We start from the raw sequence: 9,523 nt of genomic DNA on the forward strand, positions 1-9,523 counted from the left end.
TTGTCAGGTGAGGGAGATGGACTTAGATGACGTAGATGATTTTTTTTTTTTTTGGAGACGGAATCTGCTTTGTTGCACAGTCATAGCTCACTGCAGCCTTTACCTCCTGGGCTCAAGCGATCCTCTCACCTTGGCCTCCCAAAGTGTTGGGATTACAGGCATGAACTACTGACCCCAGCCTAGATGACCTTTAAGCTTGCTTTCAGCCTGCATTCTGGAGTTCTTAGCTTTTCAGCTGAGGCTTGTATTAAATGGTTTGATTTGTCATCTTGTGTCTGCCCCCTTGTGGACATTGTTTTGGGAAGAAAATAAAATATTTAATTGCTCGAAGAACAATATAATGACCATCTCACCCTCCAAAAATTCACTTGCATCACACTGTTTTTCAATTATTCATGTTCACTTCTAGTCCTCGTTCATAAATGTACATCATTTTACATGGTTGATTCATATCAGGGACATAATTTTGTACTTTTCCCCACTCCCTGATAATGATGTTTTTACAGTAAAATATAAAAATGCTTGTGATTCAATAAGCTTTTAAAATATTACTATACTTTGTTATTATATATATTTGAGATCTAATTCATATAGCATAACTTCACCCTTTAAAAGTGTACAATTCAGTGGTTTCTGATAGATTCACAAGGTTGTATAATCATCACCTCTATTTAATTCCAGAATGTTTTACCACCCCAAAAAGAAACTCCATACTCATTAGCAATCACTCTCCGTTTCCTCCTCCTCCTAGCCTCTGCAATCACTGATCTTCTTTCTGTCTCTAGATTTGCCTATCCTGGACATTTTATTTAAATGGCATCACACAATATGTTGTCCTTTGTGTGTGTCTGGCTTCTTTCATTGAACATAATGTTTCCAAGATTCAAATATGGGCCGGGTGTGGTGGCTCATGCCTGTAATCCCAGCAGTTTGGGTAGCCGAGGTGGGCGGATCACGAGGTCAGGAGTTTGAGACCAGCCTGACCAACATGGTGAAACCCTTTCTCTACTAAAAATACAAAAATCAGCTGGGTGTGGTGGCATGCATCTGTAGTCCCAGCTACTCAGGAGGCTGAGGCAGGAGTATCGTTTGAACCTGGGAGGCGGAGGAGGTTGCAGTGAGCTGAGATTGCGCCACCGCACTCCAGCCTGGGTGACAGAATGAGACTCTCAAAAAAGAAAAGAAAAGAAAAAAAAAGATTCAAATATGTTGAAGCATGCATTATCATTACATTTATTTTATTTTTTAATAACACACCATTATATCTTAAAGCTGTATAATATTCCCTTTTTGAGAAACATTTATGTAATGTTGTTGTAAATAATGTGGCATCAATATCTTCATGCCTCTAATTCATCTCTTCTCTTGAATTATTTCCTTAGAATAAATTCCCATGGGTGGGATTACTGGGTCAAAGGGTATGAACATTTTTTATAGCTCTTGTCAATATTGCTCTTAAATTGTGGTGCCCAGAACTACAAGCAATTCTGAGATGTGTTCAGACAGAACGGGGTACTGTGGGGCTATTACGCTCTCAAGGTCTGAACAATATATCATCCTTTAAATCCAGCAGCCTAAAAATTTATTAGCTTTTTTTGGTTGCTATGTAAGTGTGACTCATTGAGTTTATAGTCAACTGAGGCCCTTAGATCTTTTCCTAGGCACTGTGTCTTAGAGCTATGTTTGCATCTACTCTAGGACCCAGGAGGCTTTTGAGGACTCAATGACTTTAGTACTCTATGTCTTAGTTTTCTTTTCTCTTGAACAGTAGGGTGGTCCTAACAAGCTTGGAGAGGTGTGGTTTGTTGTAGTCTTAGCTAGGAACTGCAGATGGCGCTGCAAGGCTGTCACAGGGTAAAATATGTCCCTCGGCTCTCCCCTTCACTTAAAAAAAAATGTGGTAGTGGCACCTCCATAGCAGGTTCATTACCAGAGTTCAGTCCTCTCCTTTTTCTGAGAAGGAGCAAGCAACTGTGAAGTTGGATTTGGGGTGTTATTCAAGGCAAGCTCCAACTGAAGCATGCTTTTCAGTTGTCATTTAATCTCCTAGGGGAATCTAGAGCTGTCTATTTCATGTTAGAACTTTGAACACACATCTCATGCCAGTGCTTTGGCTTCTGAAGTTCACACCTTGAGAAGGTGATTTAAAATTTTTTTTCTTTTGCTTCATGTTCCCTGCAGTCTTTCTGTTAGTCATCTCAAGGGATTGAAAGTTGTTCAACTGTTTTGTTTTGTTTTTGCTAAGATGAGTTTTGAGCAATAAAGTAAAAAATTTATGTAGGGTTCCAGCTAAAGATACTTCATTTCAATAATTTGTTCTCTCTTTTCTTTCTCATTCTTCTTTTTCCCCACGTCTCATTCACCCTTTCCATAGTCCATCTGGTTATTTGCAAACTATTATGACTCTAAGCAAGGATGTTGGACTTTCTGGGTTTAAACCTCACTGACAAGTTTCAACAGAATAAAGCAGTAAAACAGTGCCCTGTATGGGAAACTTGGAAGGGAATCTTTTTTTTTGAGACGGAGTTTTGCTCTTGTTGCCCAGGCTGGAGTGCAATGGCACCATCTCGGCTCACCACAATCTCCGCCTCCCGGGTTCAAGCAATTCTCCTGCCTCAGCCTCCTGAGTAGCTGGGATTACAGGCATGCACCACCACACCCAGCTAATTTTGCATTTTTAGTAGAGACAGGGTTTCTCCATCTTGGTCAGGCTGGTCTCGAACTCCCAACCTCAGGTGATCTGCCCGCCTTGCCCTCCCAAAGTGTTGGGGGATTACAGGCCACCATTCCCAGCCCAGAAGGGAATCTTTTAACCCATTCTGTGCCAGACCTCAGTCCCAATTCTGGGTTGAGAAAGGTTGTGGGGAACATCTTCTACTGGGCAGTGATTGAGTCAGCATGTGAGCCTGGCTTTGCAAGCAACACCTAAAAGGGCATTTTTCCTAGCATCAATGGCTCAGGCACCTTTCAGGTGAATTAGTACCAGAAAAGGAACGGGAGCTGGGTGTGATGATGGGCGGAGGCAGGGGGATCACTTGAGTCCGGGAGTTTGAGGCTACAGTGAATTATGATTCTGCCACTGTACTCCAACCTAGGCAACAGAGCAAGGCCCTGCTTCAAATAAATAAATAATAAATTTATTAATCTGTCTTGAGTGGGAAAAAAAAAAGACCAGGCATAGTGGCTGATGCCTATAATCCTAGCACTTTGAGAGGCTGAGGCAGGAGGATCACTTGAACCCAGTGGGGAGGATTGCTTGAGTTTGAGACCAGCCTGGGCAACATAGGGAGACACTATCTCTATAAAAAAAAAAAATTAGCCAGGCCTGGTAGCTCACACCTGTAGTCCAAGCCACTGGGAAGGCTGCAGTGAGAGGACCAGTTGAGCCTGGGAGCTGGAGGCTGCAGTGAGCAATGATCCCACCACTGCACTCCAACCTGGGCAACAGAGAACCCTGTCTCTTAAAAAAAAAAAAAAAAAGGAATGGGGCTTGGTGCCGGTGACTCACGCCTGTAATCCCAGCACTTTGGGAGGCCGAAGCGGGTGGATCACGAGGTCAAGAGATCGAGACCATCCTGGCCAACATGTGAAACCCCGTCTCTACTAAAACTTCAAAAAAATTAGCTGGGCATGGTGGCGCACCTGTAGTCCCAGCTACTCGGGAGGCTGAGGCAGGAGAATCTCTTGAACCCAGGAGGTGGAGGTTGCCGTGAGCTGAGATCGCGCCACTGCACTCCAGCCTGGGTGACAATGCAAGACTCTGTCTCAAAAAAAAAAAAGAATGGGAAGGGGTTGTGGGACATAAAACGTCTTTGGTTCAGGTGTTTCCCAGTCACAGATCTGAGGGCCATTGAGGCTTGTTTTACTCCCCCACCCCTTATTCCATATCCTTACCCACTTTAGACGTGGTTTGTCTTGCTTTTTCCTCCCTTTCCCTCCCATGAACCACAGAAGAGAGTGTACGTTTGATATTCAGTAAATTTGATATTCAGTGCCTGCAAACTCACTTCGTCTTAGCAGTTGACTTTTCTTGCACAGCCAAGATGACTGATCATTTCAGACCCATCTCCCTTCAGGCTCTAATTCTTCTCCAACAATGTGTTTCTTGTTTCGATATTTCTGCCTTTGGTTGATGTTCTTCTTCTTTCCTATAATTATTTTTCCTCTCTGCTAAATCTTTTTTTTTTTTTTTTTGAGATGGAGTTTCACTCTTGCCCAGGCTGGAGTGCAGTGGTATGATCTTGGCTCACTGCAGCCTCCGCCTCCCGGGTTCAAGTGATTCTTGTGCCTCAGCCTCACGAGTAGCTGGGATTATAGGCGCCTGCCACCACGCCAGGCTAATATATTTGTATTTTTAGCAAAGACAGGATTTCATCATGTTGGCCAGGCTGGTCTCGAACTCCTGACCTCAGGTGACCCACCGGCCTCGGCCTCCCAAAGTGCTGGGATTACAGGCATTAACCACCACGCCTAGCCCTGCTAATACAAATCTTTACACTTCTTTTATGACCTAGCTTAAGGTTTATCCCTAAATGATGCCTTCGCTGATTAATTCCACCTCTAGTAATCTTTGCCCTTTGAATTCCTTCTGTATTCCCATCTAGTTTGTACTGTTCTATCAATAAGTTTCTCGCATGTTGCCATATAAATTGTTCTCTGTCTCATGTTTGCAAGTCTTCTCTTCTTAACTATACCAAAGCTGCTTGAGGGCAAGTGACTGTGTCTTCTCCTAATGTAAATAGCAGGACATTTATTAAATGTGCAACCTAGGTAAATTATTGAAAAATTTTGAGCTTCAGTTTCCTCATTTGTTACATGAGGACAATGATGCCTGCACCACACAAGGTTCAGACAATCAAATGAGATAATGTATACAGAGTGCTTTATGAAGTATAAAACATTTGACAGAAGTGAAGCATACTAATTTTTAAAAATGGTGACAGAATCTATAAATGAAAGATAATTTAAAAACTTAATAAAATAACTTAGAGTACAGCAATATTAGTTACATATCTTACACATAGGACAAATTCAGAAAATATCAAATTCAAGTCTTAATGAACCTGCAAGGCTCACATTGAACTGAATGTTTCAGATCTGAGTTTTGGGTCCAGCATTGCCAATAATTTTGTGATGTAACACTTCAACCTTTGATAGTTTAAGGCCTTTCCCAACTTTAAATATCTGATACACAAGTGAACATTTGGGTATGTTAGCCTTGTCTTTGGGCCTCAGTTTTGTTATCTGTAAAATGGGAAATCTGACCTAATTAAACCATTTTAATTGAACTTTATACAATGGATATTCAAAGACACATTAATTCTGCAAAAAAGTCTTGGGGGTGGGGATGGGAGTGGGAAGAGCTTCCTTGGGGAAAGCTGCACAATATATAGCCTGCTCACTTCAATATGAACAAAGCATGGTACCATATTAAATATTCTGGGAAGTAAATAAACCAGTTTAACTTGATTTTAACCTGTGCTTCCCAAACTTTTTTGGACATGGAATAGTTTTCTCAGATAACATCTATTTAGTATCCCATGAAACGAATTTTCTGAGGCACACTTTGGACTGCTAACATGAATATTCTTAGGTACTAGGGTTAGTATAGGCAAAAGGAAAAGTACAATCTTATGAGCTGTTCTCTACTGGTTTTTGTGCCTGTTGTCACTTGCAGCTTCAGTCAATGGAGACTTTAAAACATTATGTTTAATTACAGTCATTGGTTATCAAGTCTCCAAGATAATAAGTTAAATTTCTGTGCATCTCAGGCTATAGTTGGCCTCTTTTTCTTCCTAATAAAAACATGGAATCTGGCAATCAATTACTTAAGATACAAAATATCAACTCAAACCAAACAAAAACATTAAAGTTCTGAAGTCAAGGATCTATTTGAAAACATATCAAATTAGGTCAGGTTAATACCTGCAGAATATATCTGCCAAGGTGAAGCTTATGTCATGATTTCTCTCTAATTCTAGTTCTGGCACTTGATCATTAAGTAATCTGGGATAAATTAATTTCGTAAGGCTGAACAGAGACCAATGGATCTCATTTGAAAATGATCTTTTTCTTTTTTAACCCTTAACGTCTATGCTAAACATTTCAGAAATTTGGTTATTTTTGTGTTTTCTTCAGAGTAGGTCACAAATATTATATTTTGCATTTATTGCAGCATTTATTTTCCTCCAAAATAATTTATACATGCACTTTGAACAATTTGCAATTATTTCAAGGCAGGTGACGATAAATGTTTTATTGTGAAGTAAAACATACACAGTAGGCCGGGCGCGGTGGCTCATGCCTGTAATCCCAGCACTTTGGGAGGCCGAGGCAGGTGGATCACCTGAGGTCGGGAGTTCGAGACCAGTCTGACGAACATGGAGAAACCCTGTCTCTACCGAAAATACAAAATTAGCCGGGCGGGGTGGCGCATGCCTGTAATCCTAGCTACTCGGGAGGCTGAGGTGGGAGAATCGCTTGAACCCAGGAGGTGGAGGTTGTGGTGCGCTGAGATCATGCCATTGAACTCCAGCCTGGGCAACAAGAGTGAAACTCTGTCTCAAAAAAAATACATAAATAAACATACACAGTAGAAAATGTATGTGCATTATAAAGAACAAAAATAGGCCGGGCCTGGTGAAGCCTGTAATCTCAGCACTTTGGGAGGCTGAGGCGGTTGGATCATCTAAGGTCAGGAGTTTGAGACCAGACTGGCCAACATGGTATAAACCCCATCTCTACTAAAAATACAAAAATTAGCTGGGCTTGGTGGCAGGCGCCTGTAATCCCAGCTACTTGGGATGTTGAGAGAGGACGATTGCTTGCACCCGGGAGGCGGACGTTGCAGTAGGCTGAGATTGGGTCACTGGACTCCAGCGTGGGCGACGAGAGCAAAACTCCGTCTCAAAAACAACAACAACATTAATATTTGCAACCCAGGTCAAAAAATATTTTTGAAACATCTGTTCAATGTCCCTTTAGAGAGGTTGAGTGCTACATGGAGAAAGGGCAAAGGTGGGTCATGAGTTGCAGTACCCCTTTTGCAAACCCCACTCAGCAAGCCATATGCTAAAGCAACCTGCCCTCCTTGGAGGAGAGATATTTTGTGAGTAAAATCCTTGTGAGGAGGTCATGTCTACTACCACCCCAGGGACTTAACAAAATGTCCCTTCCAACCACACCCCAAACTTTCCCTTGGAAGAGACTTGTTAAATACAATATTCTCCATCTTGTTAGATTTCCAGTGATGTTTTAACAGCTCTTATACCCTAGGGTGCTCCTTAATCTACCTCCCTTCTCTTGGAGAAGGCTATCCACATATACAAAGTCTCTCGGGTGTGGTGGCTCACGCCTGTAATCCCAGTGCTTTGGGAAGCCCAGGAGGGAGGGTCATTTGAGGCCAGGAGTTCAAGACCAGCCTGGGCAATGTGGTGAGACACCCATCTCTACAAAAAATTTAAAAATTAGCTGGGTGTGGAGGCCGGCGCCATAGTCCTAGCTACTCGGGAGGCCGACGGGGAGGATCCCTTGAACCCAGGAATTCAAGGTTACAGTGAGCTATGATTGTGCCACTATACTCAAGCCTGGGCAACAGAGGGAGACCCTGTCTCCAAAACAAACAAAAAAGTCTCTCCTATTAGATCAGGGAACCTCTTGGGAGAGGCATCATGTCTTCCCCACAACAGACTACAACGTTATTAAGAATGGGAAGTTTTTTTATTTGATAAGGTCTCATTCTGTTGCCCAGGCTGGAGTGCAGTGGTGTGATCACAGCTCACTGCAGCCTTGACCTCCTGGGCTCAAGGAATCCTCCTACCTCAGCCTCCTGGGCAGCTGGGACAACAAGCACAAGCCACCTCAGCCAGCTAATTTATTTTTTGTAGAGACAGGGTCTCCCTATGTTGCCCAGGCTAATCTCAAACCCCTGGGCTCAAGTGATCCACCTCAGCCTCTCAAAGTTTTGGGATTACAGGCATGAGCCACCGAACCTGGCCAAGAATGGGGACTTTATTTTCCATCCAAAAAACTTGTATTGGCTTTGCAGCAGCAACAGGCCCTATAATGAAGGCATTTCCTGAACTGAGTGACTTTTGGTGAGCGAAACCAGTCTTTGTGGAATAGGACACAAGGCTCGCATCCCACACCTCATGATGAAGTTTTCCATTTACCAGGGTCATATCATCCTGTTCCTACTCTGTATGGGAAGGAAGGGGAATTGTGGAAGAATTAGTCACTCATTCCTTTCTGTTCCTAAACCACTTTGTACTTTTCTGCTTCAACACTATGTTATTATAGTCATTTAATAACTTATATTTATTTTTTGTAGAGATGGGGGATCTCGTTATGTTGCTCAGGCTGGTCTCAAACTCCTGGGCTCAAGCAATCCTCCCACCTTGGCCTCTCAAAGTGTTGGGATTACAGCCATAAGCTGCTGCAGTTGGCCTATTTAATAACTGTATCCTCCTTTGCAACTGGATACTCTCCTTGGAGTAATGATATTTTTTAATTCTTCTTTGTAAATGTCCAAATACCTAGAACAATACCCACCATCATTGAGTAGGTGCCAATTTAGTGAATGAAAAGAAAGCAGACATTTGGATAATTTGCTTCTATTTGAATTTTTGAATGAAGATGCAATAGTAAGGAACATATAGTCCAGTGCCCTACCTAGCTGGATGACTTAGTCTTCTGCTTATCTAGATCAGTAAATCATATGGTTGGAGTAGATGAGACATTATTTACCAGAGGTCATCGGACTCCAGGGGATTTTTGAGCCCTTACTTCAAGCAAAGTCAAAAACCACAAGAATCAGATGGCTTGGCAAAGCTCTACTATACCACTCAGTTACATGTACTGTGATAGCAATAACATACATGGAAACCAAAATGACATGTGCCTGTGGTGTCTAGCTATACACTGACACACACTCTTCAGCTTGTTGGTGCCTTTTCAGAGCCCCTTTGCTTGGCCTCAAAAGGTAAGATCAGGACAAATTCTAATATATATATATATTTTGAGACGGAGGGTGGAGTGCAGTGGTGCAATCCCGGCTCACTGCAACCTCTGCCTCCTGGGTTCAGGTTATTCTCCTGCCTCAGCCTCCCGAGTAGCTGAGATTACAGGCGTGTACCACCACATCCGGCTAATTTTTGTATTTTTAGTAGAGACGGGGGTTTCACTGTTAGCCAGGCTGGTCTCGAACTCCTGACCTCAAGTGATCCGCCCCCCTCGGCCTCTCAGAAGTGCTGGGATTACAGACGTGAGCCACCGCGCAAGGCCCCAGATTCTAATAAATATTTTCAATGCTGACTGTCTAAATCCCTCTGGCCCCTCTTAATAGACCCCTGACCAGTTGACAGTGAGGTAAGTGCTTCATGCATGCAGAAAGATGCACAAATACTAGTTAGTTCCAGCACCAGGAAGGTTGGGAGTCTGGCGTCGAAGACAGAGTATTTAACAGAAAAGATTCGAAGGGCGGCGGGACAGACTACCGCCGCGTAGAGGGGCTATGCTGACAACT

The sequence above is a fragment of the Pongo pygmaeus genome, chromosome 10 (genome assembly GCF_028885625.2).
Source record: "Pongo pygmaeus isolate AG05252 chromosome 10, NHGRI_mPonPyg2-v2.0_pri, whole genome shotgun sequence".
NCBI lineage: Eukaryota > Metazoa > Chordata > Mammalia > Primates > Hominidae > Pongo > Pongo pygmaeus.